The 22,751-nt window shown below is 52.0% G+C and overlaps 69 non-coding genes across 69 annotated transcripts; 23 read left to right on the top strand and 46 right to left on the bottom strand.

The window, feature by feature from the left end:
- Positions 1-339: 339 nt before the first annotated feature.
- Trnap-ugg (transfer RNA proline (anticodon UGG)) lies at positions 340-411 on the top strand. The gene has a single exon. It is a non-coding gene; the product is annotated as a tRNA-Pro (tRNA).
- Positions 412-604: 193 nt separating this feature from the next.
- Positions 605-677, bottom strand: Trnav-aac (transfer RNA valine (anticodon AAC)). Its single transcript has one exon. It is a non-coding gene; the product is annotated as a tRNA-Val (tRNA).
- Positions 678-835: 158 nt separating this feature from the next.
- Trnav-cac (transfer RNA valine (anticodon CAC)) lies at positions 836-908 on the bottom strand. Its single transcript has one exon. It is a non-coding gene; the product is annotated as a tRNA-Val (tRNA).
- A 412-nt stretch (positions 909-1,320) lies between these two features.
- Trnap-ugg (transfer RNA proline (anticodon UGG)) lies at positions 1,321-1,392 on the top strand. The gene has a single exon. It is a non-coding gene; the product is annotated as a tRNA-Pro (tRNA).
- Positions 1,393-1,585: 193 nt separating this feature from the next.
- Trnav-aac (transfer RNA valine (anticodon AAC)) lies at positions 1,586-1,658 on the bottom strand. Its single transcript has one exon. It is a non-coding gene; the product is annotated as a tRNA-Val (tRNA).
- A 158-nt stretch (positions 1,659-1,816) lies between these two features.
- Trnav-cac (transfer RNA valine (anticodon CAC)) lies at positions 1,817-1,889 on the bottom strand. Its single transcript has one exon. It is a non-coding gene; the product is annotated as a tRNA-Val (tRNA).
- A 412-nt stretch (positions 1,890-2,301) lies between these two features.
- Positions 2,302-2,373, top strand: Trnap-ugg (transfer RNA proline (anticodon UGG)). Its single transcript has one exon. It is a non-coding gene; the product is annotated as a tRNA-Pro (tRNA).
- Positions 2,374-2,566: 193 nt separating this feature from the next.
- Trnav-aac (transfer RNA valine (anticodon AAC)) lies at positions 2,567-2,639 on the bottom strand. Its single transcript has one exon. It is a non-coding gene; the product is annotated as a tRNA-Val (tRNA).
- Positions 2,640-2,797: 158 nt separating this feature from the next.
- Positions 2,798-2,870, bottom strand: Trnav-cac (transfer RNA valine (anticodon CAC)). The gene has a single exon. It is a non-coding gene; the product is annotated as a tRNA-Val (tRNA).
- A 412-nt stretch (positions 2,871-3,282) lies between these two features.
- On the top strand, positions 3,283-3,354 carry Trnap-ugg (transfer RNA proline (anticodon UGG)). The gene has a single exon. It is a non-coding gene; the product is annotated as a tRNA-Pro (tRNA).
- A 193-nt stretch (positions 3,355-3,547) lies between these two features.
- Positions 3,548-3,620, bottom strand: Trnav-aac (transfer RNA valine (anticodon AAC)). Its single transcript has one exon. It is a non-coding gene; the product is annotated as a tRNA-Val (tRNA).
- A 158-nt stretch (positions 3,621-3,778) lies between these two features.
- Trnav-cac (transfer RNA valine (anticodon CAC)) lies at positions 3,779-3,851 on the bottom strand. The gene has a single exon. It is a non-coding gene; the product is annotated as a tRNA-Val (tRNA).
- Positions 3,852-4,263: 412 nt separating this feature from the next.
- Positions 4,264-4,335, top strand: Trnap-ugg (transfer RNA proline (anticodon UGG)). The gene has a single exon. It is a non-coding gene; the product is annotated as a tRNA-Pro (tRNA).
- A 193-nt stretch (positions 4,336-4,528) lies between these two features.
- Positions 4,529-4,601, bottom strand: Trnav-aac (transfer RNA valine (anticodon AAC)). Its single transcript has one exon. It is a non-coding gene; the product is annotated as a tRNA-Val (tRNA).
- A 158-nt stretch (positions 4,602-4,759) lies between these two features.
- Positions 4,760-4,832, bottom strand: Trnav-cac (transfer RNA valine (anticodon CAC)). Its single transcript has one exon. It is a non-coding gene; the product is annotated as a tRNA-Val (tRNA).
- A 412-nt stretch (positions 4,833-5,244) lies between these two features.
- Positions 5,245-5,316, top strand: Trnap-ugg (transfer RNA proline (anticodon UGG)). Its single transcript has one exon. It is a non-coding gene; the product is annotated as a tRNA-Pro (tRNA).
- A 193-nt stretch (positions 5,317-5,509) lies between these two features.
- Trnav-aac (transfer RNA valine (anticodon AAC)) lies at positions 5,510-5,582 on the bottom strand. Its single transcript has one exon. It is a non-coding gene; the product is annotated as a tRNA-Val (tRNA).
- Positions 5,583-5,740: 158 nt separating this feature from the next.
- On the bottom strand, positions 5,741-5,813 carry Trnav-cac (transfer RNA valine (anticodon CAC)). The gene has a single exon. It is a non-coding gene; the product is annotated as a tRNA-Val (tRNA).
- A 412-nt stretch (positions 5,814-6,225) lies between these two features.
- On the top strand, positions 6,226-6,297 carry Trnap-ugg (transfer RNA proline (anticodon UGG)). The gene has a single exon. It is a non-coding gene; the product is annotated as a tRNA-Pro (tRNA).
- Positions 6,298-6,490: 193 nt separating this feature from the next.
- Positions 6,491-6,563, bottom strand: Trnav-aac (transfer RNA valine (anticodon AAC)). The gene has a single exon. It is a non-coding gene; the product is annotated as a tRNA-Val (tRNA).
- A 158-nt stretch (positions 6,564-6,721) lies between these two features.
- Positions 6,722-6,794, bottom strand: Trnav-cac (transfer RNA valine (anticodon CAC)). Its single transcript has one exon. It is a non-coding gene; the product is annotated as a tRNA-Val (tRNA).
- Positions 6,795-7,206: 412 nt separating this feature from the next.
- Trnap-ugg (transfer RNA proline (anticodon UGG)) lies at positions 7,207-7,279 on the top strand. Its single transcript has one exon. It is a non-coding gene; the product is annotated as a tRNA-Pro (tRNA).
- A 192-nt stretch (positions 7,280-7,471) lies between these two features.
- Positions 7,472-7,544, bottom strand: Trnav-aac (transfer RNA valine (anticodon AAC)). Its single transcript has one exon. It is a non-coding gene; the product is annotated as a tRNA-Val (tRNA).
- A 158-nt stretch (positions 7,545-7,702) lies between these two features.
- On the bottom strand, positions 7,703-7,775 carry Trnav-cac (transfer RNA valine (anticodon CAC)). Its single transcript has one exon. It is a non-coding gene; the product is annotated as a tRNA-Val (tRNA).
- A 412-nt stretch (positions 7,776-8,187) lies between these two features.
- Trnap-ugg (transfer RNA proline (anticodon UGG)) lies at positions 8,188-8,259 on the top strand. Its single transcript has one exon. It is a non-coding gene; the product is annotated as a tRNA-Pro (tRNA).
- A 193-nt stretch (positions 8,260-8,452) lies between these two features.
- On the bottom strand, positions 8,453-8,525 carry Trnav-aac (transfer RNA valine (anticodon AAC)). Its single transcript has one exon. It is a non-coding gene; the product is annotated as a tRNA-Val (tRNA).
- Positions 8,526-8,683: 158 nt separating this feature from the next.
- Trnav-cac (transfer RNA valine (anticodon CAC)) lies at positions 8,684-8,756 on the bottom strand. The gene has a single exon. It is a non-coding gene; the product is annotated as a tRNA-Val (tRNA).
- Positions 8,757-9,168: 412 nt separating this feature from the next.
- Trnap-ugg (transfer RNA proline (anticodon UGG)) lies at positions 9,169-9,241 on the top strand. Its single transcript has one exon. It is a non-coding gene; the product is annotated as a tRNA-Pro (tRNA).
- Positions 9,242-9,433: 192 nt separating this feature from the next.
- On the bottom strand, positions 9,434-9,506 carry Trnav-aac (transfer RNA valine (anticodon AAC)). The gene has a single exon. It is a non-coding gene; the product is annotated as a tRNA-Val (tRNA).
- Positions 9,507-9,664: 158 nt separating this feature from the next.
- Positions 9,665-9,737, bottom strand: Trnav-cac (transfer RNA valine (anticodon CAC)). Its single transcript has one exon. It is a non-coding gene; the product is annotated as a tRNA-Val (tRNA).
- Positions 9,738-10,149: 412 nt separating this feature from the next.
- On the top strand, positions 10,150-10,222 carry Trnap-ugg (transfer RNA proline (anticodon UGG)). Its single transcript has one exon. It is a non-coding gene; the product is annotated as a tRNA-Pro (tRNA).
- A 192-nt stretch (positions 10,223-10,414) lies between these two features.
- Positions 10,415-10,487, bottom strand: Trnav-aac (transfer RNA valine (anticodon AAC)). The gene has a single exon. It is a non-coding gene; the product is annotated as a tRNA-Val (tRNA).
- Positions 10,488-10,645: 158 nt separating this feature from the next.
- Positions 10,646-10,718, bottom strand: Trnav-cac (transfer RNA valine (anticodon CAC)). Its single transcript has one exon. It is a non-coding gene; the product is annotated as a tRNA-Val (tRNA).
- A 412-nt stretch (positions 10,719-11,130) lies between these two features.
- Positions 11,131-11,203, top strand: Trnap-ugg (transfer RNA proline (anticodon UGG)). Its single transcript has one exon. It is a non-coding gene; the product is annotated as a tRNA-Pro (tRNA).
- A 192-nt stretch (positions 11,204-11,395) lies between these two features.
- On the bottom strand, positions 11,396-11,468 carry Trnav-aac (transfer RNA valine (anticodon AAC)). The gene has a single exon. It is a non-coding gene; the product is annotated as a tRNA-Val (tRNA).
- A 158-nt stretch (positions 11,469-11,626) lies between these two features.
- Trnav-cac (transfer RNA valine (anticodon CAC)) lies at positions 11,627-11,699 on the bottom strand. Its single transcript has one exon. It is a non-coding gene; the product is annotated as a tRNA-Val (tRNA).
- Positions 11,700-12,111: 412 nt separating this feature from the next.
- Trnap-ugg (transfer RNA proline (anticodon UGG)) lies at positions 12,112-12,183 on the top strand. Its single transcript has one exon. It is a non-coding gene; the product is annotated as a tRNA-Pro (tRNA).
- Positions 12,184-12,376: 193 nt separating this feature from the next.
- On the bottom strand, positions 12,377-12,449 carry Trnav-aac (transfer RNA valine (anticodon AAC)). The gene has a single exon. It is a non-coding gene; the product is annotated as a tRNA-Val (tRNA).
- Positions 12,450-12,607: 158 nt separating this feature from the next.
- Positions 12,608-12,680, bottom strand: Trnav-cac (transfer RNA valine (anticodon CAC)). The gene has a single exon. It is a non-coding gene; the product is annotated as a tRNA-Val (tRNA).
- A 412-nt stretch (positions 12,681-13,092) lies between these two features.
- Positions 13,093-13,164, top strand: Trnap-ugg (transfer RNA proline (anticodon UGG)). The gene has a single exon. It is a non-coding gene; the product is annotated as a tRNA-Pro (tRNA).
- Positions 13,165-13,355: 191 nt separating this feature from the next.
- Trnav-aac (transfer RNA valine (anticodon AAC)) lies at positions 13,356-13,428 on the bottom strand. The gene has a single exon. It is a non-coding gene; the product is annotated as a tRNA-Val (tRNA).
- Positions 13,429-13,586: 158 nt separating this feature from the next.
- Positions 13,587-13,659, bottom strand: Trnav-cac (transfer RNA valine (anticodon CAC)). Its single transcript has one exon. It is a non-coding gene; the product is annotated as a tRNA-Val (tRNA).
- Positions 13,660-14,071: 412 nt separating this feature from the next.
- Trnap-ugg (transfer RNA proline (anticodon UGG)) lies at positions 14,072-14,144 on the top strand. Its single transcript has one exon. It is a non-coding gene; the product is annotated as a tRNA-Pro (tRNA).
- Positions 14,145-14,336: 192 nt separating this feature from the next.
- Trnav-aac (transfer RNA valine (anticodon AAC)) lies at positions 14,337-14,409 on the bottom strand. The gene has a single exon. It is a non-coding gene; the product is annotated as a tRNA-Val (tRNA).
- A 158-nt stretch (positions 14,410-14,567) lies between these two features.
- Positions 14,568-14,640, bottom strand: Trnav-cac (transfer RNA valine (anticodon CAC)). Its single transcript has one exon. It is a non-coding gene; the product is annotated as a tRNA-Val (tRNA).
- A 412-nt stretch (positions 14,641-15,052) lies between these two features.
- Trnap-ugg (transfer RNA proline (anticodon UGG)) lies at positions 15,053-15,124 on the top strand. The gene has a single exon. It is a non-coding gene; the product is annotated as a tRNA-Pro (tRNA).
- Positions 15,125-15,317: 193 nt separating this feature from the next.
- On the bottom strand, positions 15,318-15,390 carry Trnav-aac (transfer RNA valine (anticodon AAC)). Its single transcript has one exon. It is a non-coding gene; the product is annotated as a tRNA-Val (tRNA).
- A 158-nt stretch (positions 15,391-15,548) lies between these two features.
- On the bottom strand, positions 15,549-15,621 carry Trnav-cac (transfer RNA valine (anticodon CAC)). Its single transcript has one exon. It is a non-coding gene; the product is annotated as a tRNA-Val (tRNA).
- Positions 15,622-16,033: 412 nt separating this feature from the next.
- Trnap-ugg (transfer RNA proline (anticodon UGG)) lies at positions 16,034-16,106 on the top strand. The gene has a single exon. It is a non-coding gene; the product is annotated as a tRNA-Pro (tRNA).
- Positions 16,107-16,298: 192 nt separating this feature from the next.
- On the bottom strand, positions 16,299-16,371 carry Trnav-aac (transfer RNA valine (anticodon AAC)). The gene has a single exon. It is a non-coding gene; the product is annotated as a tRNA-Val (tRNA).
- Positions 16,372-16,529: 158 nt separating this feature from the next.
- Trnav-cac (transfer RNA valine (anticodon CAC)) lies at positions 16,530-16,602 on the bottom strand. Its single transcript has one exon. It is a non-coding gene; the product is annotated as a tRNA-Val (tRNA).
- Positions 16,603-17,014: 412 nt separating this feature from the next.
- On the top strand, positions 17,015-17,086 carry Trnap-ugg (transfer RNA proline (anticodon UGG)). Its single transcript has one exon. It is a non-coding gene; the product is annotated as a tRNA-Pro (tRNA).
- A 193-nt stretch (positions 17,087-17,279) lies between these two features.
- On the bottom strand, positions 17,280-17,352 carry Trnav-aac (transfer RNA valine (anticodon AAC)). The gene has a single exon. It is a non-coding gene; the product is annotated as a tRNA-Val (tRNA).
- Positions 17,353-17,510: 158 nt separating this feature from the next.
- Trnav-cac (transfer RNA valine (anticodon CAC)) lies at positions 17,511-17,583 on the bottom strand. Its single transcript has one exon. It is a non-coding gene; the product is annotated as a tRNA-Val (tRNA).
- Positions 17,584-17,995: 412 nt separating this feature from the next.
- On the top strand, positions 17,996-18,067 carry Trnap-ugg (transfer RNA proline (anticodon UGG)). The gene has a single exon. It is a non-coding gene; the product is annotated as a tRNA-Pro (tRNA).
- Positions 18,068-18,260: 193 nt separating this feature from the next.
- Trnav-aac (transfer RNA valine (anticodon AAC)) lies at positions 18,261-18,333 on the bottom strand. Its single transcript has one exon. It is a non-coding gene; the product is annotated as a tRNA-Val (tRNA).
- A 158-nt stretch (positions 18,334-18,491) lies between these two features.
- Positions 18,492-18,564, bottom strand: Trnav-cac (transfer RNA valine (anticodon CAC)). Its single transcript has one exon. It is a non-coding gene; the product is annotated as a tRNA-Val (tRNA).
- Positions 18,565-18,976: 412 nt separating this feature from the next.
- Positions 18,977-19,048, top strand: Trnap-ugg (transfer RNA proline (anticodon UGG)). Its single transcript has one exon. It is a non-coding gene; the product is annotated as a tRNA-Pro (tRNA).
- A 193-nt stretch (positions 19,049-19,241) lies between these two features.
- Trnav-aac (transfer RNA valine (anticodon AAC)) lies at positions 19,242-19,314 on the bottom strand. The gene has a single exon. It is a non-coding gene; the product is annotated as a tRNA-Val (tRNA).
- Positions 19,315-19,472: 158 nt separating this feature from the next.
- Positions 19,473-19,545, bottom strand: Trnav-cac (transfer RNA valine (anticodon CAC)). Its single transcript has one exon. It is a non-coding gene; the product is annotated as a tRNA-Val (tRNA).
- Positions 19,546-19,957: 412 nt separating this feature from the next.
- On the top strand, positions 19,958-20,029 carry Trnap-ugg (transfer RNA proline (anticodon UGG)). Its single transcript has one exon. It is a non-coding gene; the product is annotated as a tRNA-Pro (tRNA).
- Positions 20,030-20,222: 193 nt separating this feature from the next.
- Trnav-aac (transfer RNA valine (anticodon AAC)) lies at positions 20,223-20,295 on the bottom strand. The gene has a single exon. It is a non-coding gene; the product is annotated as a tRNA-Val (tRNA).
- Positions 20,296-20,453: 158 nt separating this feature from the next.
- On the bottom strand, positions 20,454-20,526 carry Trnav-cac (transfer RNA valine (anticodon CAC)). Its single transcript has one exon. It is a non-coding gene; the product is annotated as a tRNA-Val (tRNA).
- Positions 20,527-20,938: 412 nt separating this feature from the next.
- Trnap-ugg (transfer RNA proline (anticodon UGG)) lies at positions 20,939-21,011 on the top strand. The gene has a single exon. It is a non-coding gene; the product is annotated as a tRNA-Pro (tRNA).
- Positions 21,012-21,203: 192 nt separating this feature from the next.
- On the bottom strand, positions 21,204-21,276 carry Trnav-aac (transfer RNA valine (anticodon AAC)). Its single transcript has one exon. It is a non-coding gene; the product is annotated as a tRNA-Val (tRNA).
- Positions 21,277-21,434: 158 nt separating this feature from the next.
- Positions 21,435-21,507, bottom strand: Trnav-cac (transfer RNA valine (anticodon CAC)). The gene has a single exon. It is a non-coding gene; the product is annotated as a tRNA-Val (tRNA).
- A 412-nt stretch (positions 21,508-21,919) lies between these two features.
- Positions 21,920-21,991, top strand: Trnap-ugg (transfer RNA proline (anticodon UGG)). Its single transcript has one exon. It is a non-coding gene; the product is annotated as a tRNA-Pro (tRNA).
- Positions 21,992-22,184: 193 nt separating this feature from the next.
- Trnav-aac (transfer RNA valine (anticodon AAC)) lies at positions 22,185-22,257 on the bottom strand. Its single transcript has one exon. It is a non-coding gene; the product is annotated as a tRNA-Val (tRNA).
- Positions 22,258-22,415: 158 nt separating this feature from the next.
- Positions 22,416-22,488, bottom strand: Trnav-cac (transfer RNA valine (anticodon CAC)). The gene has a single exon. It is a non-coding gene; the product is annotated as a tRNA-Val (tRNA).
- Positions 22,489-22,751: the final 263 nt, after the last annotated feature.

Below are 22,751 nucleotides of genomic sequence, written 5' to 3'. Positions count from 1 at the left end.
GACAGTTCTTTTGACAGCCTGGAAACCATCACAGCCAAGGGCTCAAGAAGTCTTCGGGGTGCTCGAGAAGGTGTCTGCCGTAGCACCCCTAACGAAATAGCGGCGTTTCCCGCAGTCGTGATTGCAAATCATAGCAGCAAAAGCAATCACTTTCTTAGCAGCAGGGAGTGCGAGCCCAGCGGCAGCTCTACATGAAGGTACCAATAGCCCAGGAAGGCCGCCGACCGCGGGAATTCGCGCCGCCCCCATCCCGCCAGCCTACACGAGACTTTCCAGAGCACCCTGGACCACATCGAGGGACCCAGTGCACTGAAATAATAGTCATTTGCCACGTCAGATGGCTCGTTGGTCTAGGGGTATGGTTCCTGCTTTGGGTGCAGGAGGTCCCGGGTTCAAATCCCGGATGAGCCCTAGCGTTTTGTGCAAACTGGTCGCACGTGAGTGGCTGAGTCGACGCAAAATGCTCGGCGTCAGTATCAAATGAAATTCATATTTGATGTGAGCAATTGACACTGATCTGACGTGTGAAGGCGATTACGAAGGTTTTTGGGTACAGATGGTAGCAGATGCATGTTAGTATGTCTTGTTTTTAATGATAAAAAAGTGTTTCCGCCCGGGATCGACACGGGGACCTTCTGCGTGTTAGGCAGACGTGATAACCGCTACACCACGGAAACTACTTGTGTGCGCCTTACATTAGAGACAACTCGTGCTGGTGTTGTCATCGTTACTAAGAAATTAAATAAATGCGCTACTCGCAGAACAAAGGTACATGCAGAAGATCCTCACATGTCGTGGCTCACTGGAGTACAATACGACATAGGCAGGAAAATACTGTTCCCGCCCGGGATCGAACCGGGGACCTTCTGCGTGTGAAGCAGACGTGATAACCGCTACACTACGGAAACTGCGAACGGGAGGAGTCCATCTCCGTTCACTCGCAATTACCTCAGCCTCTCTCCCGTCCGTGAATGCACACGCGACAGTTCTTTTGACAGCCTGGAAACCATCACAGCCAAGGGCTCAAGAAGTCTTCGGGGTGCTCGAGAAGGTGTCTGCCGTAGCACCCCTAACGAAATAGCGGCGTTTCCCGCAGTCGTGATTGCAAATCATAGCAGCAAAAGCAATCACTTTCTTAGCAGCAGGGAGTGCGAGCCCAGCGGCAGCTCTACATGAAGGTACCAATAGCCCAGGAAGGCCGCCGACCGCGGGAATTCGCGCCGCCCCCATCCCGCCAGCCTACACGAGACTTTCCAGAGCACCCTGGACCACATCGAGGGACCCAGTGCACTGAAATAATAGTCGTCTGCCACGTCAGATGGCTCGTTGGTCTAGGGGTATGATTCCTGCTTTGGGTGCAGGAGGTCCCGGGTTCAAATCCCGGATGAGCCCTTGCGTTTTGTGCAAACTGGTCGCACGTGAGTGGCTGAGTCGACGCAAAATGCTCGGCGTCAGTATCAAATGAAATTCATATTTGATGTGAGCAATTGACACTGATCTGACGTGTGAAGGCGATTACGAAGGTTTTTGGGTACAGATGGTAGCAGATGCATGTTAGTATGTCTTGTTTTTAATGATAAAAAAGTGTTTCCGCCCGGGATCGACACGGGGACCTTCTGCGTGTTAGGCAGACGTGATAACCGCTACACCACGGAAACTACTTGTGTGCGCCTTACATTAGAGACAACTCGTGCTGGTGTTGTCATCGTTACTAAGAAATTAAATAAATGCGCTACTTGCAGAACAAAGGTACATGCAGAAGATCCTCACATGTCGTGGCTCACTGGAGTACAATACGACATAGGCAGGAAAATACTGTTCCCGCCCGGGATCGAACCGGGGACCTTCTGCGTGTGAAGCAGACGTGATAACCGCTACACTACGGAAACTGCGAACGGGAGGAGTCCATCTCCGTTCACTCGCAATTACCTCAGCCTCTCTCCCGTCCGTGAATGCACACGCGACAGTTCTTTTGACAGCCTGGAAACCATCACAGCCAAGGGCTCAAGAAGTCTTCGGGGTGCTCGAGAAGGTGTCTGCCGTAGCACCCCTAACGAAATAGCGGCGTTTCCCGCAGTCGTGATTGCAAATCATAGCAGCAAAAGCAATCACTTTCTTAGCAGCAGGGAGTGCGAGCCCAGCGGCAGCTCTACATGAAGGTACCAATAGCCCAGGAAGGCCGCCGACCGCGGGAATTCGCGCCGCCCCCATCCCGCCAGCCTACACGAGACTTTCCAGAGCACCCTGGACCACATCGAGGGACCCAGTGCACTGAAATAATAGTCATTTGCCACGTCAGATGGCTCGTTGGTCTAGGGGTATGGTTCCTGCTTTGGGTGCAGGAGGTCCCGGGTTCAAATCCCGGATGAGCCCTAGCGTTTTGTGCAAACTGGTCGCACGTGAGTGGCTGAGTCGACGCAAAATGCTCGGCGTCAGTATCAAATGAAATTCATATTTGATGTGAGCAATTGACACTGATCTGACGTGTGAAGGCGATTACGAAGGTTTTTGGGTACAGATGGTAGCAGATGCATGTTAGTATGTCTTGTTTTTAATGATAAAAAAGTGTTTCCGCCCGGGATCGACACGGGGACCTTCTGCGTGTTAGGCAGACGTGATAACCGCTACACCACGGAAACTACTTGTGTGCGCCTTACATTAGAGACAACTCGTGCTGGTGTTGTCATCGTTACTAAGAAATTAAATAAATGCGCTACTTGCAGAACAAAGGTACATGCAGAAGATCCTCACATGTCGTGGCTCACTGGAGTACAATACGACATAGGCAGGAAAATACTGTTCCCGCCCGGGATCGAACCGGGGACCTTCTGCGTGTGAAGCAGACGTGATAACCGCTACACTACGGAAACTGCGAACGGGAGGAGTCCATCTCCGTTCACTCGCAATTACCTCAGCCTCTCTCCCGTCCGTGAATGCACACGCGACAGTTCTTTTGACAGCCTGGAAACCATCACAGCCAAGGGCTCAAGAAGTCTTCGGGGTGCTCGAGAAGGTGTCTGCCGTAGCACCCCTAACGAAATAGCGGCGTTTCCCGCAGTCGTGATTGCAAATCATAGCAGCAAAAGCAATCACTTTCTTAGCAGCAGGGAGTGCGAGCCCAGCGGCAGCTCTACATGAAGGTACCAATAGCCCAGGAAGGCCGCCGACCGCGGGAATTCGCGCCGCCCCCATCCCGCCAGCCTACACGAGACTTTCCAGAGCACCCTGGACCACATCGAGGGACCCAGTGCACTGAAATAATAGTCATTTGCCACGTCAGATGGCTCGTTGGTCTAGGGGTATGGTTCCTGCTTTGGGTGCAGGAGGTCCCGGGTTCAAATCCCGGATGAGCCCTAGCGTTTTGTGCAAACTGGTCGCACGTGAGTGGCTGAGTCGACGCAAAATGCTCGGCGTCAGTATCAAATGAAATTCATATTTGATGTGAGCAATTGACACTGATCTGACGTGTGAAGGCGATTACGAAGGTTTTTGGGTACAGATGGTAGCAGATGCATGTTAGTATGTCTTGTTTTTAATGATAAAAAAGTGTTTCCGCCCGGGATCGACACGGGGACCTTCTGCGTGTTAGGCAGACGTGATAACCGCTACACCACGGAAACTACTTGTGTGCGCCTTACATTAGAGACAACTCGTGCTGGTGTTGTCATCGTTACTAAGAAATTAAATAAATGCGCTACTCGCAGAACAAAGGTACATGCAGAAGATCCTCACATGTCGTGGCTCACTGGAGTACAATACGACATAGGCAGGAAAATACTGTTCCCGCCCGGGATCGAACCGGGGACCTTCTGCGTGTGAAGCAGACGTGATAACCGCTACACTACGGAAACTGCGAACGGGAGGAGTCCATCTCCGTTCACTCGCAATTACCTCAGCCTCTCTCCCGTCCGTGAATGCACACGCGACAGTTCTTTTGACAGCCTGGAAACCATCACAGCCAAGGGCTCAAGAAGTCTTCGGGGTGCTCGAGAAGGTGTCTGCCGTAGCACCCCTAACGAAATAGCGGCGTTTCCCGCAGTCGTGATTGCAAATCATAGCAGCAAAAGCAATCACTTTCTTAGCAGCAGGGAGTGCGAGCCCAGCGGCAGCTCTACATGAAGGTACCAATAGCCCAGGAAGGCCGCCGACCGCGGGAATTCGCGCCGCCCCCATCCCGCCAGCCTACACGAGACTTTCCAGAGCACCCTGGACCACATCGAGGGACCCAGTGCACTGAAATAATAGTCGTCTGCCACGTCAGATGGCTCGTTGGTCTAGGGGTATGATTCCTGCTTTGGGTGCAGGAGGTCCCGGGTTCAAATCCCGGATGAGCCCTTGCGTTTTGTGCAAACTGGTCGCACGTGAGTGGCTGAGTCGACGCAAAATGCTCGGCGTCAGTATCAAATGAAATTCATATTTGATGTGAGCAATTGACACTGATCTGACGTGTGAAGGCGATTACGAAGGTTTTTGGGTACAGATGGTAGCAGATGCATGTTAGTATGTCTTGTTTTTAATGATAAAAAAGTGTTTCCGCCCGGGATCGACACGGGGACCTTCTGCGTGTTAGGCAGACGTGATAACCGCTACACCACGGAAACTACTTGTGTGCGCCTTACATTAGAGACAACTCGTGCTGGTGTTGTCATCGTTACTAAGAAATTAAATAAATGCGCTACTTGCAGAACAAAGGTACATGCAGAAGATCCTCACATGTCGTGGCTCACTGGAGTACAATACGACATAGGCAGGAAAATACTGTTCCCGCCCGGGATCGAACCGGGGACCTTCTGCGTGTGAAGCAGACGTGATAACCGCTACACTACGGAAACTGCGAACGGGAGGAGTCCATCTCCGTTCACTCGCAATTACCTCAGCCTCTCTCCCGTCCGTGAATGCACACGCGACAGTTCTTTTGACAGCCTGGAAACCATCACAGCCAAGGGCTCAAGAAGTCTTCGGGGTGCTCGAGAAGGTGTCTGCCGTAGCACCCCTAACGAAATAGCGGCGTTTCCCGCAGTCGTGATTGCAAATCATAGCAGCAAAAGCAATCACTTTCTTAGCAGCAGGGAGTGCGAGCCCAGCGGCAGCTCTACATGAAGGTACCAATAGCCCAGGAAGGCCGCCGACCGCGGGAATTCGCGCCGCCCCCATCCCGCCAGCCTACACGAGACTTTCCAGAGCACCCTGGACCACATCGAGGGACCCAGTGCACTGAAATAATAGTCATTTGCCACGTCAGATGGCTCGTTGGTCTAGGGGTATGATTCCTGCTTTGGGTGCAGGAGGTCCCGGGTTCAAATCCCGGACGAGCCCTAGCGTTTTGTGCAAACTGGTCGCACGTGAGTGGCTGAGTCGACGCAAAATGCTCGGCGTCAGTATCAAATGAATTTCATATTTGATGTGAGCAATTGACACTGATCTGACGTGTGAAGGCGATTACGAAGGTTTTTGGGTACAGATGGTAGCAGATGCATGTTAGTATGTCTTGTTTTTAATGATAAAATAGTGTTTCCGCCCGGGATCGACACGGGGACCTTCTGCGTGTTAGGCAGACGTGATAACCGCTACACCACGGAAACTACTTGTGTGCGCCTTACATTAGAGACAACTCGTGCTGGTGTTGTCATCGTTACTAAGAAATTAAATAAATGCGCTACTTGCAGAACAAAGGTACATGCAGAAGATCCTCACATGTCGTGGCTCACTGGAGTACAATACGACATAGGCAGGAAAATACTGTTCCCGCCCGGGATCGAACCGGGGACCTTCTGCGTGTGAAGCAGACGTGATAACCGCTACACTACGGAAACTGCGAACGGGAGGAGTCCATCTCCGTTCACTCGCAATTACCTCAGCCTCTCTCCCGTCCGTGAATGCACACGCGACAGTTCTTTTGACAGCCTGGAAACCATCACAGCCAAGGGCTCAAGAAGTCTTCGGGGTGCTCGAGAAGGTGTCTGCCGTAGCACCCCTAACGAAATAGCGGCGTTTCCCGCAGTCGTGATTGCAAATCATAGCAGCAAAAGCAATCACTTTCTTAGCAGCAGGGAGTGCGAGCCCAGCGGCAGCTCTACATGAAGGTACCAATAGCCCAGGAAGGCCGCCGACCGCGGGAATTCGCGCCGCCCCCATCCCGCCAGCCTACACGAGACTTTCCAGAGCACCCTGGACCACATCGAGGGACCCAGTGCACTGAAATAATAGTCATTTGCCACGTCAGATGGCTCGTTGGTTTAGGGGTATGGTTCCTGCTTTGGGTGCAGGAGGTCCCGGGTTCAAATCCCGGATGAGCCCTAGCGTTTTGTGCAAACTGGTCGCACGTGAGTGGCTGAGTCGACGCAAAATGCTCGGCGTCAGTATCAAATGAAATTCATATTTGATGTGAGCAATTGACACTGATCTGACGTGTGAAGGCGATTACGAAGGTTTTTGGGTACAGATGGTAGCAGATGCATGTTAGTATGTCTTGTTTTTAATGATAAAAAAGTGTTTCCGCCCGGGATCGACACGGGGACCTTCTGCGTGTTAGGCAGACGTGATAACCGCTACACCACGGAAACTACTTGTGTGCGCCTTACATTAGAGACAACTCGTGCTGGTGTTGTCATCGTTACTAAGAAATTAAATAAATGCGCTACTCGCAGAACAAAGGTACATGCAGAAGATCCTCACATGTCGTGGCTCACTGGAGTACAATACGACATAGGCAGGAAAATACTGTTCCCGCCCGGGATCGAACCGGGGACCTTCTGCGTGTGAAGCAGACGTGATAACCGCTACACTACGGAAACTGCGAACGGGAGGAGTCCATCTCCGTTCACTCGCAATTACCTCAGCCTCTCTCCCGTCCGTGAATGCACACGCGACAGTTCTTTTGACAGCCTGGAAACCATCACAGCCAAGGGCTCAAGAAGTCTTCGGGGTGCTCGAGAAGGTGTCTGCCGTAGCACCCCTAACGAAATAGCGGCGTTTCCCGCAGTCGTGATTGCAAATCATAGCAGCAAAAGCAATCACTTTCTTAGCAGCAGGGAGTGCGAGCCCAGCGGCAGCTCTACATGAAGGTACCAATAGCCCAGGAAGGCCGCCGACCGCGGGAATTCGCGCCGCCCCCATCCCGCCAGCCTACACGAGACTTTCCAGAGCACCCTGGACCACATCGAGGGACCCAGTGCACTGAAATAATAGTCATCTGCCACGTCAGATGGCTCGTTGGTCTAGGGGTATGATTCCTGCTTTGGGTGCAGGAGGTCCCGGGTTCAAATCCCGGACGAGCACTAGCGTTTTGTGCAAACTGGTCGCACGTGAGTGGCTGAGTCGACGCAAAATGCTCGGCGTCAGTATCAAATGAAATTCATATTTGATGTGAGCAATTGACACTGATCTGACGTGTGAAGGCGATTACGAAGGTTTTTGGGTACAGATGGTAGCAGATGCATGTTAGTATGTCTTGTTTTTAATGATAAAAAAGTGTTTCCGCCCGGGATCGACACGGGGACCTTCTGCGTGTTAGGCAGACGTGATAACCGCTACACCACGGAAACTACTTGTGTGCGCCTTACATTAGAGACAACTCGTGCTGGTGTTGTCATCGTTACTAAGAAATTAAATAAATGCGCTACTTGCAGAACAAAGGTACATGCAGAAGATCCTCACATGTCGTGGCTCACTGGAGTACAATACGACATAGGCAGGAAAATACTGTTCCCGCCCGGGATCGAACCGGGGACCTTCTGCGTGTGAAGCAGACGTGATAACCGCTACACTACGGAAACTGCGAACGGGAGGAGTCCATCTCCGTTCACTCGCAATTACCTCAGCCTCTCTCCCGTCCGTGAATGCACACGCGACAGTTCTTTTGACAGCCTGGAAACCATCACAGCCAAGGGCTCAAGAAGTCTTCGGGGTGCTCGAGAAGGTGTCTGCCGTAGCACCCCTAACGAAATAGCGGCGTTTCCCGCAGTCGTGATTGCAAATCATAGCAGCAAAAGCAATCACTTTCTTAGCAGCAGGGAGTGCGAGCCCAGCGGCAGCTCTACATGAAGGTACCAATAGCCCAGGAAGGCCGCCGACCGCGGGAATTCGCGCCGCCCCCATCCCGCCAGCCTACACGAGACTTTCCAGAGCACCCTGGACCACATCGAGGGACCCAGTGCACTGAAATAATAGTCATTTGCCACGTCAGATGGCTCGTTGGTCTAGGGGTATGATTCCTGCTTTGGGTGCAGGAGGTCCCGGGTTCAAATCCCGGACGAGCCCTAGCGTTTTGTGCAAACTGGTCGCACGTGAGTGGCTGAGTCGACGCAAAATGCTCGGCGTCAGTATCAAATGAAATTCATATTTGATGTGAGCAATTGACACTGATCTGACGTGTGAAGGCGATTACGAAGGTTTTTGGGTACAGATGGTAGCAGATGCATGTTAGTATGTCTTGTTTTTAATGATAAAATAGTGTTTCCGCCCGGGATCGACACGGGGACCTTCTGCGTGTTAGGCAGACGTGATAACCGCTACACCACGGAAACTACTTGTGTGCGCCTTACATTAGAGACAACTCGTGCTGGTGTTGTCATCGTTACTAAGAAATTAAATAAATGCGCTACTTGCAGAACAAAGGTACATGCAGAAGATCCTCACATGTCGTGGCTCACTGGAGTACAATACGACATAGGCAGGAAAATACTGTTCCCGCCCGGGATCGAACCGGGGACCTTCTGCGTGTGAAGCAGACGTGATAACCGCTACACTACGGAAACTGCGAACGGGAGGAGTCCATCTCCGTTCACTCGCAATTACCTCAGCCTCTCTCCCGTCCGTGAATGCACACGCGACAGTTCTTTTGACAGCCTGGAAACCATCACAGCCAAGGGCTCAAGAAGTCTTCGGGGTGCTCGAGAAGGTGTCTGCCGTAGCACCCCTAACGAAATAGCGGCGTTTCCCGCAGTCGTGATTGCAAATCATAGCAGCAAAAGCAATCACTTTCTTAGCAGCAGGGAGTGCGAGCCCAGCGGCAGCTCTACATGAAGGTACCAATAGCCCAGGAAGGCCGCCGACCGCGGGAATTCGCGCCGCCCCCATCCCGCCAGCCTACACGAGACTTTCCAGAGCACCCTGGACCACATCGAGGGACCCAGTGCACTGAAATAATAGTCGTCTGCCACGTCAGATGGCTCGTTGGTCTAGGGGTATGATTCCTGCTTTGGGTGCAGGAGGTCCCGGGTTCAAATCCCGGACGAGCACTAGCGTTTTGTGCAAACTGGTCGCACGTGAGTGGCTGAGTCGACGCAAAATGCTCGGCGTCAGTATCAAATGAATTTCATATTTGATGTGAGCAATTGACACTGATCTGACGTGTGAAGGCGATTACGAAGGTTTTTGGGTACAGATGGTAGCAGATGCATGTTAGTATGTCTTGTTTTTAATGATAAAATAGTGTTTCCGCCCGGGATCGACACGGGGACCTTCTGCGTGTTAGGCAGACGTGATAACCGCTACACCACGGAAACTACTTGTGTGCGCCTTACATTAGAGACAACTCGTGCTGGTGTTGTCATCGTTACTAAGAAATTAAATAAATGCGCTACTTGCAGAACAAAGGTACATGCAGAAGATCCTCACATGTCGTGGCTCACTGGAGTACAATACGACATAGGCAGGAAAATACTGTTCCCGCCCGGGATCGAACCGGGGACCTTCTGCGTGTGAAGCAGACGTGATAACCGCTACACTACGGAAACTGCGAACGGGAGGAGTCCATCTCCGTTCACTCGCAATTACCTCAGCCTCTCTCCCGTCCGTGAATGCACACGCGACAGTTCTTTTGACAGCCTGGAAACCATCACAGCCAAGGGCTCAAGAAGTCTTCGGGGTGCTCGAGAAGGTGTCTGCCGTAGCACCCCTAACGAAATAGCGGCGTTTCCCGCAGTCGTGATTGCAAATCATAGCAGCAAAAGCAATCACTTTCTTAGCAGCAGGGAGTGCGAGCCCAGCGGCAGCTCTACATGAAGGTACCAATAGCCCAGGAAGGCCGCCGACCGCGGGAATTCGCGCCGCCCCCATCCCGCCAGCCTACACGAGACTTTCCAGAGCACCCTGGACCACATCGAGGGACCCAGTGCACTGAAATAATAGTCGTCTGCCACGTCAGATGGCTCGTTGGTCTAGGGGTATGATTCCTGCTTTGGGTGCAGGAGGTCCCGGGTTCAAATCCCGGACGAGCACTAGCGTTTTGTGCAAACTGGTCGCACGTGAGTGGCTGAGTCGACGCAAAATGCTCGGCGTCAGTATCAAATGAATTTCATATTTGATGTGAGCAATTGACACTGATCTGACGTGTGAAGGCGATTACGAAGGTTTTTGGGTACAGATGGTAGCAGATGCATGTTAGTATGTCTTGTTTTTAATGATAAAATAGTGTTTCCGCCCGGGATCGACACGGGGACCTTCTGCGTGTTAGGCAGACGTGATAACCGCTACACCACGGAAACTACTTGTGTGCGCCTTACATTAGAGACAACTCGTGCTGGTGTTGTCATCGTTACTAAGAAATTAAATAAATGCGCTACTTGCAGAACAAAGGTACATGCAGAAGATCCTCACATGTCGTGGCTCACTGGAGTACAATACGACATAGGCAGGAAAATACTGTTCCCGCCCGGGATCGAACCGGGGACCTTCTGCGTGTGAAGCAGACGTGATAACCGCTACACTACGGAAACTGCGAACGGGAGGAGTCCATCTCCGTTCACTCGCAATTACCTCAGCCTCTCTCCCGTCCGTGAATGCACACGCGACAGTTCTTTTGACAGCCTGGAAACCATCACAGCCAAGGGCTCAAGAAGTCTTCGGGGTGCTCGAGAAGGTGTCTGCCGTAGCACCCCTAACGAAATAGCGGCGTTTCCCGCAGTCGTGATTGCAAATCATAGCAGCAAAAGCAATCACTTTCTTAGCAGCAGGGAGTGCGAGCCCAGCGGCAGCTCTACATGAAGGTACCAATAGCCCAGGAAGGCCGCCGACCGCGGGAATTCGCGCCGCCCCCATCCCGCCAGCCTACACGAGACTTTCCAGAGCACCCTGGACCACATCGAGGGACCCAGTGCACTGAAATAATAGTCGTCTGCCACGTCAGATGGCTCGTTGGTCTAGGGGTATGATTCCTGCTTTGGGTGCAGGAGGTCCCGGGTTCAAATCCCGGACGAGCACTAGCGTTTTGTGCAAACTGGTCGCACGTGAGTGGCTGAGTCGACGCAAAATGCTCGGCGTCAGTATCAAATGAAATTCATATTTGATGTGAGCAATTGACGCTGATCTGACGTGTGAAGGCGATTACGAAGGTTTTTGGGTACAGATGGTAGCAGATGCATGTTAGTATGTCTTGTTTTTAATGATAAAAAAGTGTTTCCGCCCGGGATCGACACGGGGACCTTCTGCGTGTTAGGCAGACGTGATAACCGCTACACCACGGAAACTACTTGTGTGCGCCTTACATTAGAGACAACTCGTGCTGGTGTTGTCATCGTTACTAAGAAATTAAATAAATGCGCTACTTGCAGAACAAAGGTACATGCAGAAGATCCTCACATGTCGTGGCTCACTGGAGTACAATACGACATAGGCAGGAAAATACTGTTCCCGCCCGGGATCGAACCGGGGACCTTCTGCGTGTGAAGCAGACGTGATAACCGCTACACTACGGAAACTGCGAACGGGAGGAGTCCATCTCCGTTCACTCGCAATTACCTCAGCCTCTCTCCCGTCCGTGAATGCACACGCGACAGTTCTTTTGACAGCCTGGAAACCATCACAGCCAAGGGCTCAAGAAGTCTTCGGGGTGCTCGAGAAGGTGTCTGCCGTAGCACCCCTAACGAAATAGCGGCGTTTCCCGCAGTCGTGATTGCAAATCATAGCAGCAAAAGCAATCACTTTCTTAGCAGCAGGGAGTGCGAGCCCAGCGGCAGCTCTACATGAAGGTACCAATAGCCCAGGAAGGCCGCCGACCGCGGGAATTCGCGCCGCCCCCATCCCGCCAGCCTACACGAGACTTTCCAGAGCACCCTGGACCACATCGAGGGACCCAGTGCACTGAAATAATAGTCATTTGCCACGTCAGATGGCTCGTTGGTCTAGGGGTATGATTCCTGCTTTGGGTGCAGGAGGTCCCGGGTTCAAATCCCGGACGAGCCCTAGCGTTTTGTGCAAACTGGTCGCACGTGAGTGGCTGAGTCGACGCAAAATGCTCGGCGTCAGTATCAAATGAAATTCATATTTGATGTGAGCAATTGACACTGATCTGACGTGTGAAGGCGATTACGAAGGTTTTTGGGTACAGATGGTAGCAGATGCATGTTAGTATGTCTTGTTTTTAATGATAAAATAGTGTTTCCGCCCGGGATCGACACGGGGACCTTCTGCGTGTTAGGCAGACGTGATAACCGCTACACCACGGAAACTACTTGTGTGCGCCTTACATTAGAGACAACTCGTGCTGGTGTTGTCATCGTTACTAAGAAATTAAATAAATGCGCTACTTGCAGAACAAAGGTACATGCAGAAGATCCTCACATGTCGTGGCTCACTGGAGTACAATACGACATAGGCAGGAAAATACTGTTCCCGCCCGGGATCGAACCGGGGACCTTCTGCGTGTGAAGCAGACGTGATAACCGCTACACTACGGAAACTGCGAACGGGAGGAGTCCATCTCCGTTCACTCGCAATTACCTCAGCCTCTCTCCCGTCCGTGAATGCACACGCGACAGTTCTTTTGACAGCCTGGAAACCATCACAGCCAAGGGCTCAAGAAGTCTTCGGGGTGCTCGAGAAGGTGTCTGCCGTAGCACCCCTAACGAAATAGCGGCGTTTCCCGCAGTCGTGATTGCAAATCATAGCAGCAAAAGCAATCACTTTCTTAGCAGCAGGGAGTGCGAGCCCAGCGGCAGCTCTACATGAAGGTACCAATAGCCCAGGAAGGCCGCCGACCGCGGGAATTCGCGCCGCCCCCATCCCGCCAGCCTACACGAGACTTTCCAGAGCACCCTGGACCACATCGAGGGACCCAGTGCACTGAAATAATAGTCATTTGCCACGTCAGATGGCTCGTTGGTCTAGGGGTATGATTCCTGCTTTGGGTGCAGGAGGTCCCGGGTTCAAATCCCGGACGAGCCCTAGCGTTTTGTGCAAACTGGTCGCACGAGTGGCTGAGTCGACGCAAAATGCTCGGCGTCAGTATCAAATGAATTTCATATTTGATGTGAGCAATTGACACTGATCTGACGTGTGAAGGCGATCACGAAGGTTTTTGGGTACAGATGGTAGCAGATGCATGTTAGTATGTCTTGTTTTTAATGATAAAATAGTGTTTCCGCCCGGGATCGACACGGGGACCTTCTGCGTGTTAGGCAGACGTGATAACCGCTACACCACGGAAACTACTTGTGTGCGCCTTACATTAGAGACAACTCGTGCTGGTGTTGTCATCGTTACTAAGAAATTAAATAAATGCGCTACTTGCAGAACAAAGGTACATGCAGAAGATCCTCACATGTCGTGGCTCACTGGAGTACAATACGACATAGGCAGGAAAATACTGTTCCCGCCCGGGATCGAACCGGGGACCTTCTGCGTGTGAAGCAGACGTGATAACCGCTACACTACGGAAACTGCGAACGGGAGGAGTCCATCTCCGTTCACTCGCAATTACCTCAGCCTCTCTCCCGTCCGTGAATGCACACGCGACAGTTCTTTTGACAGCCTGGAAACCATCACAGCCAAGGGCTCAAGAAGTCTTCGGGGTGCTCGAGAAGGTGTCTGCCGTAGCACCCCTAACGAAATAGCGGCGTTTCCCGCAGTCGTGATTGCAAATCATAGCAGCAAAAGCAATCACTTTCTTAGCAGCAGGGAGTGCGAGCCCAGCGGCAGCTCTACATGAAGGTACCAATAGCCCAGGAAGGCCGCCGACCGCGGGAATTCGCGCCGCCCCCATCCCGCCAGCCTACACGAGACTTTCCAGAGCACCCTGGACCACATCGAGGGACCCAGTGCACTGAAATAATAGTCGTCTGCCACGTCAGATGGCTCGTTGGTCTAGGGGTATGATTCCTGCTTTGGGTGCAGGAGGTCCCGGGTTCAAATCCCGGACGAGCACTAGCGTTTTGTGCAAACTGGTCGCACGTGAGTGGCTGAGTCGACGCAAAATGCTCGGCGTCAGTATCAAATGAATTTCATATTTGATGTGAGCAATTGACACTGATCTGACGTGTGAAGGCGATTACGAAGGTTTTTGGGTACAGATGGTAGCAGATGCATGTTAGTATGTCTTGTTTTTAATGATAAAATAGTGTTTCCGCCCGGGATCGACACGGGGACCTTCTGCGTGTTAGGCAGACGTGATAACCGCTACACCACGGAAACTACTTGTGTGCGCCTTACATTAGAGACAACTCGTGCTGGTGTTGTCATCGTTACTAAGAAATTAAATAAATGCGCTACTTGCAGAACAAAGGTACATGCAGAAGATCCTCACATGTCGTGGCTCACTGGAGTACAATACGACATAGGCAGGAAAATACTGTTCCCGCCCGGGATCGAACCGGGGACCTTCTGCGTGTGAAGCAGACGTGATAACCGCTACACTACGGAAACTGCGAACGGGAGGAGTCCATCTCCGTTCACTCGCAATTACCTCAGCCTCTCTCCCGTCCGTGAATGCACACGCGACAGTTCTTTTGACAGCCTGGAAACCATCACAGCCAAGGGCTCAAGAAGTCTTCGGGGTGCTCGAGAAGGTGTCTGCCGTAGCACCCCTAACGAAATAGCGGCGTTTCCCGCAGTCGTGATTGCAAATCATAGCAGCAAAAGCAATCACTTTCTTAGCAGCAGGGAGTGCGAGCCCAGCGGCAGCTCTACATGAAGGTACCAATAGCCCAGGAAGGCCGCCGACCGCGGGAATTCGCGCCGCCCCCATCCCGCCAGCCTACACGAGACTTTCCAGAGCACCCTGGACCACATCGAGGGACCCAGTGCACTGAAATAATAGTCGTCTGCCACGTCAGATGGCTCGTTGGTCTAGGGGTATGATTCCTGCTTTGGGTGCAGGAGGTCCCGGGTTCAAATCCCGGATGAGCCCTTGCGTTTTGTGCAAACTGGTCGCACGTGAGTGGCTGAGTCGACGCAAAATGCTCGGCGTCAGTATCAAATGAAATTCATATTTGATGTGAGCAATTGACACTGATCTGACGTGTGAAGGCGATTACGAAGGTTTTTGGGTACAGATGGTAGCAGATGCATGTTAGTATGTCTTGTTTTTAATGATAAAAAAGTGTTTCCGCCCGGGATCGACACGGGGACCTTCTGCGTGTTAGGCAGACGTGATAACCGCTACACCACGGAAACTACTTGTGTGCGCCTTACATTAGAGACAACTCGTGCTGGTGTTGTCATCGTTACTAAGAAATTAAATAAATGCGCTACTTGCAGAACAAAGGTACATGCAGAAGATCCTCACATGTCGTGGCTCACTGGAGTACAATACGACATAGGCAGGAAAATACTGTTCCCGCCCGGGATCGAACCGGGGACCTTCTGCGTGTGAAGCAGACGTGATAACCGCTAAACTACGGAAACTGCGAACGGGAGGAGTCCATCTCCGTTCACTCGCAATTACCTCAGCCTCTCTCCCGTCCGTGAATGCACACGCGACAGTTCTTTTGACAGCCTGGAAACCATCACAGCCAAGGGCTCAAGAAGTCTTCGGGGTGCTCGAGAAGGTGTCTGCCGTAGCACCCCTAACGAAATAGCGGCGTTTCCCGCAGTCGTGATTGCAAATCATAGCAGCAAAAGCAATCACTTTCTTAGCAGCAGGGAGTGCGAGCCCAGCGGCAGCTCTACATGAAGGTACCAATAGCCCAGGAAGGCCGCCGACCGCGGGAATTCGCGCCGCCCCCATCCCGCCAGCCTACACGAGACTTTCCAGAGCACCCTGGACCACATCGAGGGACCCAGTGCACTGAAATAATAGTCGTCTGCCACGTCAGATGGCTCGTTGGTCTAGGGGTATGATTCCTGCTTTGGGTGCAGGAGGTCCCGGGTTCAAATCCCGGACGAGCACTAGCGTTTTGTGCAAACTGGTCGCACGTGAGTGGCTGAGTCGACGCAAAATGCTCGGCGTCAGTATCAAATGAATTTCATATTTGATGTGAGCAATTGACACTGATCTGATGTGTGAAGGCGATTACGAAGGTTTTTGGGTACAGATGGTAGCAGATGCATGTTAGTATGTCTTGTTTTTAATGATAAAATAGTGTTTCCGCCCGGGATCGACACGGGGACCTTCTGCGTGTTAGGCAGACGTGATAACCGCTACACCACGGAAACTACTTGTGTGCGCCTTACATTAGAGACAACTCGTGCTGGTGTTGTCATCGTTACTAAGAAATTAAATAAATGCGCTACTTGCAGAACAAAGGTACATGCAGAAGATCCTCACATGTCGTGGCTCACTGGAGTACAATACGACATAGGCAGGAAAATACTGTTCCCGCCCGGGATCGAACCGGGGACCTTCTGCGTGTGAAGCAGACGTGATAACCGCTACACTACGGAAACTGCGAACGGGAGGAGTCCATCTCCGTTCACTCGCAATTACCTCAGCCTCTCTCCCGTCCGTGAATGCACACGCGACAGTTCTTTTGACAGCCTGGAAACCATCACAGCCAAGGGCTCAAGAAGTCTTCGGGGTGCTCGAGAAGGTGTCTGCCGTAGCACCCCTAACGAAATAGCGGCGTTTCCCGCAGTCGTGATTGCAAATCATAGCAGCAAAAGCAATCACTTTCTTAGCAGCAGGGAGTGCGAGCCCAGCGGCAGCTCTACATGAAGGTACCAATAGCCCAGGAAGGCCGCCGACCGCGGGAATTCGCGCCGCCCCCATCCCGCCAGCCTACACGAGACTTTCCAGAGCACCCTGGACCACATCGAGGGACCCAGTGCACTGAAATAATAGTCATTTGCCACGTCAGATGGCTCGTTGGTCTAGGGGTATGGTTCCTGCTTTGGGTGCAGGAGGTCCCGGGTTCAAATCCCGGATGAGCCCTAGCGTTTTGTGCAAACTGGTCGCACGTGAGTGGCTGAGTCGACGCAAAATGCTCGGCGTCAGTATCAAATGAAATTCATATTTGATGTGAGCAATTGACACTGATCTGACGTGTGAAGGCGATTACGAAGGTTTTTGGGTACAGATGGTAGCAGATGCATGTTAGTATGTCTTGTTTTTAATGATAAAAAAGTGTTTCCGCCCGGGATCGACACGGGGACCTTCTGCGTGTTAGGCAGACGTGATAACCGCTACACCACGGAAACTACTTGTGTGCGCCTTACATTAGAGACAACTCGTGCTGGTGTTGTCATCGTTACTAAGAAATTAAATAAATGCGCTACTTGCAGAACAAAGGTACATGCAGAAGATCCTCACATGTCGTGGCTCACTGGAGTACAATACGACATAGGCAGGAAAATACTGTTCCCGCCCGGGATCGAACCGGGGACCTTCTGCGTGTGAAGCAGACGTGATAACCGCTACACTACGGAAACTGCGAACGGGAGGAGTCCATCTCCGTTCACTCGCAATTACCTCAGCCTCTCTCCCGTCCGTGAATGCACACGCGACAGTTCTTTTGACAGACTGGAAACCATCACAGCCAAGGGCTCAAGAAGTCTTCGGGGTGCTCGAGAAGGTGTCTGCCGTAGCACCCCTAACGAAATAGCGGCGTTTCCCGCAGTCGTGATTGAAAATCATAGCAGCAAAAGCAATCACTTTCTTAGCAGCAGGGAGTGCGAGCCCAGCGGCAGCTCTACATGAAGGTACCAATAGCCCAGGAAGGCCGCCGACCGCGGGAATTCGCGCCGCCCCCATCCCGCCAGCCTACACGAGACTTTCCAGAGCACCCTGGACCACATCGAGGGACCCAGTGCACTGAAATAATAGTCGTCTGCCACGTCAGATGGCTCGTTGGTCTAGGGGTATGATTCCTGCTTTGGGTGCAGGAGGTCCCGGGTTCAAATCCCGGATGAGCCCTTGCGTTTTGTGCAAACTGGTCGCACGTGAGTGGCTGAGTCGACGCAAAATGCTCGGCGTCAGTATCAAATGAAATTCATATTTGATGTGAGCAATTGACACTGATCTGACGTGTGAAGGCGATTACGAAGGTTTTTGGGTACAGATGGTAGCAGATGCATGTTAGTATGTCTTGTTTTTAATGATAAAAAAGTGTTTCCGCCCGGGATCGACACGGGGACCTTCTGCGTGTTAGGCAGACGTGATAACCGCTACACCACGGAAACTACTTGTGTGCGCCTTACATTAGAGACAACTCGTGCTGGTGTTGTCATCGTTACTAAGAAATTAAATAAATGCGCTACTTGCAGAACAAAGGTACATGCAGAAGATCCTCACATGTCGTGGCTCACTGGAGTACAATACGACATAGGCAGGAAAATACTGTTCCCGCCCGGGATCGAACCGGGGACCTTCTGCGTGTGAAGCAGACGTGATAACCGCTACACTACGGAAACTGCGAACGGGAGGAGTCCATCTCCGTTCACTCGCTATTACCTCAGCCTCTCTCCCGTCCGTGAATGCACACGCGACAGTTCTTTTGACAGCCTGGAAACCATCACAGCCAAGGGCTCAAGAAGTCTTCGGGGTGCTCGAGAAGGTGTCTGCCGTAGCACCCCTAACGAAATAGCGGCGTTTCCCGCAGTCGTGATTGCAAATCATAGCAGCAAAAGCAATCACTTTCTTAGCAGCAGGGAGTGCGAGCCCAGCGGCAGCTCTACATGAAGGTACCAATAGCCCAGGAAGGCCGCCGACCGCGGGAATTCGCGCCGCCCCCATCCCGCCAGCCTACACGAGACTTTCCAGAGCACCCTGGACCACATCGAGGGACCCAGTGCACTGAAATAATAGTCATTTGCCACGTCAGATGGCTCGTTGGTCTAGGGGTATGGTTCCTGCTTTGGGTGCAGGAGGTCCCGGGTTCAAATCCCGGATGAGCCCTAGCGTTTTGTGCAAACTGGTCGCACGTGAGTGGCTGAGTCGACGCAAAATGCTCGGCGTCAGTATCAAATGAAATTCATATTTGATGTGAGCAATTGACACTGATCTGACGTGTGAAGGCGATTACGAAGGTTTTTGGGTACAGATGGTAGCAGATGCATGTTAGTATGTCTTGTTTTTAATGATAAAAAAGTGTTTCCGCCCGGGATCGACACGGGGACCTTCTGCGTGTTAGGCAGACGTGATAACCGCTACACCACGGAAACTACTTGTGTGCGCCTTACATTAGAGACAACTCGTGCTGGTGTTGTCATCGTTACTAAGAAATTAAATAAATGCGCTACTTGCAGAACAAAGGTACATGCAGAAGATCCTCACATGTCGTGGCTCACTGGAGTACAATACGACATAGGCAGGAAAATACTGTTCCCGCCCGGGATCGAACCGGGGACCTTCTGCGTGTGAAGCAGACGTGATAACCGCTACACTACGGAAACTGCGAACGGGAGGAGTCCATCTCCGTTCACTCGCAATTACCTCAGCCTCTCTCCCGTCCGTGAATGCACACGCGACAGTTCTTTTGACAGACTGGAAACCATCACAGCCAAGGGCTCAAGAAGTCTTCGGGGTGCTCGAGAAGGTGTCTGCCGTAGCACCCCTAACGAAATAGCGGCGTTTCCCGCAGTCGTGATTGAAAATCATAGCAGCAAAAGCAATCACTTTCTTAGCAGCAGGGAGTGCGAGCCCAGCGGCAGCTCTACATGAAGGTACCAATAGCCCAGGAAGGCCGCCGACCGCGGGAATTCGCGCCGCCCCCATCCCGCCAGCCTACACGAGACTTTCCAGAGCACCCTGGACCACATCGAGGGACCCAGTGCACTGAAATAATAGTCGTCTGCCACGTCAGATGGCTCGTTGGTCTAGGGGTATGATTCCTGCTTTGGGTGCAGGAGGTCCCGGGTTCAAATCCCGCATGAGCCCTTGCGTTTTGTGCAAACTGGTCGCACGTGAGTGGCTGAGTCGACGCAAAATGCTCGGCGTCAGTATCAAATGAAATTCATATTTGATGTGAGCAATTGACACTGATCTGACGTGTGAAGGCGATTACGAAGGTTTTTGGGTACAGATGGTAGCAGATGCATGTTAGTATGTCTTGTTTTTAATGATAAAAAAGTGTTTCCGCCCGGGATCGACACGGGGACCTTCTGCGTGTTAGGCAGACGTGATAACCGCTACACCACGGAAACTACTTGTGTGCGCCTTACATTAGAGACAACTCGTGCTGGTGTTGTCATCGTTACTAAGAAATTAAATAAATGCGCTACTTGCAGAACAAAGGTACATGCAGAAGATCCTCACATGTCGTGGCTCACTGGAGTACAATACGACATAGGCAGGAAAATACTGTTCCCGCCCGGGATCGAACCGGGGACCTTCTGCGTGTGAAGCAGACGTGATAACCGCTACACTACGGAAACTGCGAACGGGAGGAGTCCATCTCCGTTCACTCGCAATTACCTCAGCCTCTCTCCCGTCCGTGAATGCACACGCGACAGTTCTTTTGACAGCCTGGAAACCATCACAGCCAAGGGCTCAAGAAGTCTTCGGGGTGCTCGAGAAGGTGTCTGCCGTAGCACCCCTAACGAAATAGCGGCGTTTCCCGCAGTCGTGATTGCAAATCATAGCAGCAAAAGCAATCACTTTCTTAGCAGCAGGGAGTGCGAGCCCAGCGGCAGCTCTACATGAAGGTACCAATAGCCCAGGAAGGCCGCCGACCGCGGGAATTCGCGCCGCCCCCATCCCGCCAGCCTACACGAGACTTTCCAGAGCACCCTGGACCACATCGAGGGACCCAGTGCACTGAAATAATAGTCATCTGCCACGTCAGATGGCTCGTTGGTCTAGGGGTATGATTCCTGCTTTGGGTGCAGGAGGTCCCGGGTTCAAATCCCGGACGAGCACTAGCGTTTTGTGCAAACTGGTCGCACGTGAGTGGCTGAGTCGACGCAAAATGCTCGGCGTCAGTATCAAATGAATTTCATATTTGATGTGAGCAATTGACACTGATCTGACGTGTGAAGGCGATTACGAAGGTTTTTGGGTACAGATGGTAGCAGATGCATGTTAGTATGTCTTGTTTTTAATGATAAAATAGTGTTTCCGCCCGGGATCGACACGGGGACCTTCTGCGTGTTAGGCAGACGTGATAACCGCTACACCACGGAAACTACTTGTGTGCGCCTTACATTAGAGACAACTCGTGCTGGTGTTGTCATCGTTACTAAGAAATTAAATAAATGCGCTACTTGCAGAACAAAGGTACATGCAGAAGATCCTCACATGTCGTGGCTCACTGGAGTACAATACGACATAGGCAGGAAAATACTGTTGCCGCCCGGGATCGAACCGGGGACCTTCTGCGTGTGAAGCAGACGTGATAACCGCTACACTACGGAAACTGCGAACGGGAGGAGTCCATCTCCGTTCACTCGCAATTACCTCAGCCTCTCTCCCGTCCGTGAATGCACACGCGACAGTTCTTTTGACAGACTGGAAACCATCACAGCCAAGGGCTCAAGAAGTCTTCGGGGTGCTCGAGAAGGTGTCTGCCGTAGCACCCCTAACGAAATAGCGGCGTTTCCCGCAGTCGTGATTGCAAATCATAGCAGCAAAAGCAATCACTTTCTTAGCAGCAGGGAGTGCGAGCCCAGCGGCAGCTCTACATGAAGGTACCAATAGCCCAGGAAGGCCGCCGACCGCGGGAATTCGCGCCGCCCCCATCCCGCCAGCCTACACGAGACTTTCCAGAGCACCCTGGACCACATCGAGGGACCCAGTGCACTGAAATAATAGTCGTCTGCCACGTCAGATGGCTCGTTGGTCTAGGGGTATGATTCCTGCTTTGGGTGCAGGAGGTCCCGGGTTCAAATCCCGGATGAGCCCTTGCGTTTTGTGCAAACTGGTCGCACGTGAGTGGCTGAGTCGACGCAAAATGCTCGGCGTCAGTATCAAATGAAATTCATATTTGATGTGAGCAATTGACACTGATCTGACGTGTGAAGGCGATTACGAAGGTTTTTGGGTACAGATGGTAGCAGATGCATGTTAGTATGTCTTGTTTTTAATGATAAAAAAGTGTTTCCGCCCGGGATCGACACGGGGACCTTCTGCGTGTTAGGCAGACGTGATAACCGCTACACCACGGAAACTACTTGTGTGCGCCTTACATTAGAGACAACTCGTGCTGGTGTTGTCATCGTTACTAAGAAATTAAATAAATGCGCTACTTGCAGAACAAAGGTACATGCAGAAGATCCTCACATGTCGTGGCTCACTGGAGTACAATACGACATAGGCAGGAAAATACTGTTCCCGCCCGGGATCGAACCGGGGACCTTCTGCGTGTGAAGCAGACGTGATAACCGCTACACTACGGAAACTGCGAACGGGAGGAGTCCATCTCCGTTCACTCGCAATTACCTCAGCCTCTCTCCCGTCCGTGAATGCACACGCGACAGTTCTTTTGACAGACTGGAAACCATCACAGCCAAGGGCTCAAGAAGTCTTCGGGGTGCTCGAGAAGGTGTCTGCCGTAGCACCCCTAACGAAATAGCGGCGTTTCCCGCAGTCGTGATTGAAAATCATAGCAGCAAAAGCAATCACTTTCTTAGCAGCAGGGAGTGCGAGCCCAGCGGCAGCTCTA

Source organism: Schistocerca gregaria, chromosome 2, assembly GCF_023897955.1.
Source record: "Schistocerca gregaria isolate iqSchGreg1 chromosome 2, iqSchGreg1.2, whole genome shotgun sequence".
In the NCBI taxonomy this organism is placed as follows: domain Eukaryota; kingdom Metazoa; phylum Arthropoda; class Insecta; order Orthoptera; family Acrididae; genus Schistocerca; species Schistocerca gregaria.
The sequence above is the reverse complement of the archived record's forward strand: the minus strand, read 5'-3'. Positions and strand labels throughout refer to the sequence as shown.